The sequence below is a fragment of the Rutidosis leptorrhynchoides genome, chromosome 9, assembly GCF_046630445.1.
Source record: "Rutidosis leptorrhynchoides isolate AG116_Rl617_1_P2 chromosome 9, CSIRO_AGI_Rlap_v1, whole genome shotgun sequence".
Classification (NCBI taxonomy): domain Eukaryota; kingdom Viridiplantae; phylum Streptophyta; class Magnoliopsida; order Asterales; family Asteraceae; genus Rutidosis; species Rutidosis leptorrhynchoides.
Window position 1 is genome coordinate 277,820,252 of NC_092341.1, and position 4,992 is coordinate 277,825,243.

Below are 4,992 nucleotides of genomic sequence, written 5' to 3' on the forward strand. Positions count from 1 at the left end.
ATTTAAATTGTGTACCATATAAAGGGACTTTATAAGACATTTAAATGTGTGTGTCTTATTATTTGGTAGAGTAATAGGACACATGATATGACGGTCATATGAAAGATACTCTTTATAAGACATTTATTTGTGTGAGTCGTATTATATTAGATATAATAGGACACTTAAATTTTTTAATAGGACATTTTTAGTTTTTGAGGTCATAATTATCATATAATTTCATATGACACTTTAATTGTGAATCATCAAATGTTTCGTTATAAGACATTTAACCATTTAGTGTCGCGTTATGTTTTAATTCAATATGACACTTTATATAAAACTCATATGAAATAAACTATCATAGGACATTTATATGTCATAGTCGTATTATATACTTAGCTAATAGACATGTAATACTTATGATTTCATAGGACACTTTAATTGTGAATCATTAAACGGTACTTTATAATACATTTAACGGTTTTGTGTCGCATTATGTGTTAATTTAATGGGACAACTTATATAAAAGTCATATGAAATGAAATATCACATGACATTTATTTGTCATAGTCATTACATCCGAAGCTAATAGGACATGTGATACTTATGTCCTATCATTGTAAATTTTTAAAACACTTTGATTATTTAATATGGTAGAGGAGCTTTGGAATCTTAATTAGCATATGATTTCATATGACCCTTTATGTGAATCATTAAAAAGGACTTTATAATACATTTAACGGTTTCGTGTTCCTAGTTTAAACAATAATCGGTTTCGGTACTATACGGTTCGGTACCATTACTCCTATATGTAAAACCGAAAACAAAAGATTTGGTTTTTTGCACGTTCAATTACCTAAGTTACAAATACCATGTACTAAACAAGTATTGTAGTCCTAATTATTTGCAAGTATTGTAGTCCTAAGCACGTTCCATTGGGAATGTTCGACCGATCTTATGTTGTGGCACAACAAATGACACTTATCTTCATCTAATCTAATCTCATAATTTCACTATGTAAATTTCCTAATGTGTAAGCATTAAATTTTTAAATAATTTTTAGTTAAATAATAAATGTTTGAGATTGTGTTATGATACATGTAGAAGTAAATCACGTGCCTAGCGAATTTGCGTATGAATTGCAGTCAAGCACATATAACATGTAGACTATGAAATGTACGTGTGAAAAAAGAAAGACATGTGAATTATACTATAAACTGCACACACATAATTTTAAGTAATTTAAAGCTAGCTTTCCATGTAGTAAACATAAACATAGTTCACTTCACATAATCACATAATTCTTGACTTTTGTGAAAACAATGTGAAGGTACTTACTCATTTCAAATAGGTACCAACTACTAAACAGTATATACCAAAAAATACCGGTACCGATACTGAAACCGGTACTGCTTGTGTCAAACGGTTCGGTCATCGGCTCCTGAAATTGTCAAAATTCGCTATCGGTATTTTCGGTTCCCTACTGGTCTAGTACCGATCTCATCCCTACTGCATGTGGTTCTTAAGTTATCCAAGTTTCGTATTTAGTTCATAGCTTCATATGGGTCAACAAGGGCCCTCACGACTGGACTTAAAGCAAGAGTCACAACATTTTTAGCTTTATCGTACGGCTTTTCATTACACACGATATAATATATTGAAAATTCATGAACTTCACATTTGAGAAGCAACTAAGTTTTGAACATATGAACAAACGTGAAAAAAACTCACATCTGAAGAGCCGGATTGTTGGGTCAACACAATCAACTGTCACCACGGGTAGTTCATAGTTAACACTTTCAACATCTGAAGAGCCGGATTGTTGGGTCAACATAACCAATTGGACAAGTGGTCAGGAATCCACCCAATATTGAAGTAGCCTCACTAACAACAACATTCGAGAAACAACATGTGATAAATCATATATAGATGACCATGTGTAGCTAAACGCAAAGCAAAATAAGATGAAAAGGCCTTTGACACCAAATGTTTGATCGACACTTACCCTTGAATTTGTATGAGTCTTACTATGATGTGAAATATTAGGACATTACTTTCAATTGTATCATAATAAAATTTATTATTAATCATCGTGACAAAATAAGAAAATCAAACAAAACAAAACAATAGCCCAGCTTATGAACACCAAACGAAACAAACAATAGCCCTAACCAGCTTATGAACATAACTTAGGATCAGCTTGTGGACACAACTCATGATCCATTACCTGCTGCGGTTGTTGATAACCTCCATAACCAGCTGCTCCAGCAATTTAAGATTCTTTGCAGATCTGCCAATTTAACAGGTCCTGCTTCCTGAAGAGGAAACATCGCTCATTGCTTCGGCGCCCATACTTGGTTCAACTAAATCTCCAGCCCTGTAAAAAAGTGGCGCTATTAGCTAAAACCATTCACCCAAGAACTGGCTTGGTTCGGTGAACTGGCTTGTTGTCAACATGATGTTGGTTTGTGGTCACTTTGTAACTATTTGATGTGGGTAACAGGAAACAGTTGGTCAACATATATTCGGGGTTACTTATTTAAACTTTTAGTTGACGAGCTTCTACTATAGTACGCTGTTGTTAGTCATTTATTGCGGACGAGTCTCAATTACAAAGTGTAATAAACTGAAGATAAAATGAAGTTGTACGGTGTTACCTAGAAATTAGATCAGATTCCTGCGAGTACTTATGCAGTGTTTTTACTATTCTGGTATTTTTCATCCTCTAGATTTGTGAATGGCGTTCTGTTGAGCCCTGCTGATGGGTCCGTTGCATAATCGTCTTAGTACCTATTTACGACATTCAGTGTAATCAGAGGAACCCAAAGCTGTACAACTAACTATGTTATCTTCCTGATCAACTGGTGGATCGACGTCTTTGGAAACCCACACACGTCCTTGTTCACAACAACCATGGTAGCGCAATTGATTACCCCGAGAGCACGATCTAACATGCTCTTCGAACCAAAAATTAGAATCACAATTGATTCATCAGCTTACCACCATCGCAACTCATGGCTATTTCATCTCCATCAGTGTAGCCAGTTGCCACCATCTAAACCTTTACTATGTACATACTGTCAACTCTATTAAAACCCTTTTCTCCACCGACTGCTGGTATATATTGCTGCACGATGAATTTAGCCATTGAAGATTCCTACATAATCGATATTCAATTAAACCATCATTAACTTCACATAAAAGAGTCGATGGTAACTACGGAGTAGTATTTTGAGCTAGCTTTATACATACAATAAAAAACTATACCATCTGAGCAAGTCTAGTAAGAATGTAATTTTGATTAAACATTACCCATAATTACATTTTTTTTGGAAAGGCACCTGCAATTACATATTAATATTATTGTAATAATAATCATCATATACATAACAATAAAATATCTCATCTATAGTATAACCTTCTCTTAATGCAATATAAACTCTCAGCAGAGGTGTAAGCAATTTCAATCATAATAAATGGAAGAGGCTAATAAACAAACGACTTTTGACGAACTCCCATAACGCAAAAGGTGCAAATGCCTTAACATGTACCTATAAGGCTCTAGTATATATACAACTCCAATTGTAAAATTTCTCAAAACAAAGATGCTCATATACAATCTTTTGACACACCATGGTAAATTTACAGTCAGATACATATATATAGCTCGAAGCAAAGGAAGACAAAACACCATGGCTGCAACTATTAGGTTTTCATGCCAAGATATGACGCATCTATTCCATTGCATGAAACCATGTCAGTATAACGGGTGACATGTAGTAAAACACTAAATAACAGCGGCAATTTTGACTAATCTACTTGGAAATGGAACATCTTAGTTATATGTTATCTCCAAAAGGTCAATTAAATAAAGTAAAGGAAAGCAGCTAAAACCAAATATGAGATGGGAATGTATTTTACTTCCAATAGGTTGGCAAGGACAAAAGAGTTGAAAAACATGTTTTCACAAACTTAAAGCCTCATATAGTCATATATTGATTTTTTAAACAAACTACAATTCTATTGTAAAATTATAAAGATCTTGTAATCTTATCAATATTATTACTGTTTATTTGCTTTTAAAGAGGCTAAAAATGGTGATGGGTCACAGGCTTTGAACGGACCCATTCATTATTTTACATGTCCGTAGAAGACAAAAGAACATCCATGAAGAAAGAAGCATGTCCATAGAAGAAGAAAGCAGAAAGTCGAGCGGGATTTTAGTGATTTATGCTTCATATATATACAACTGCTAATTGAAGATACAATCGTTCAAGAATTTATGTTTTCTTCTATTTTCCCTAAGTAAATGTTTTAAAAATTATGTCACAATATGTTACAAATGAAGACCGAAACTCAGTCTATGTTTGTGTATGTGGATCAAGTTTCTTTATAACATCTTCTTTAAGACATATGTAGCAATACTTGCACAAGTTGAAAATAAAATGTTACCAAAATTCACGATTGGCACAAACAGAATATAAAATTTTAGCTGTGGAACCCTAAATTGAGTGTACACAAAGTTGGAGTACCAAAAACATTATCAAAAGTTATGTATAACACTATAGATCAGCATATTGAATTTGTGATGATACCTTGTAGGACGGTGACCATGGTGTGATTTGAACAAGGCTGTTGCTAAATCGTACGACTTCTGGTGAAATTAGCCATCATCTAAAATGATTAAAAAAACAATCCCCTGTAACGCAACACAAATAGAAATCAAAGATCATAAAATGATGAACAAAATTAAAAATAACAAATACCTTCAAGTACGACTAAAATCGCAAAAAACTACCTTCAATTTATATATGCAATGGATTGACCGAGAGTTTGTGATTCCATGTTGCTGAATCGCTGGTAGGTGAGATTCAATGTATCTTAATGAACGAATCAAGCGACGGGATCTAAAATACGATTTAGCAACAGATGTACTATTAGGGTTTCCTTATGAAACTAAAAGAGGCAAATGTTAAAACTTAAAGGCTCTTGATAATAAAACTAAAGAGG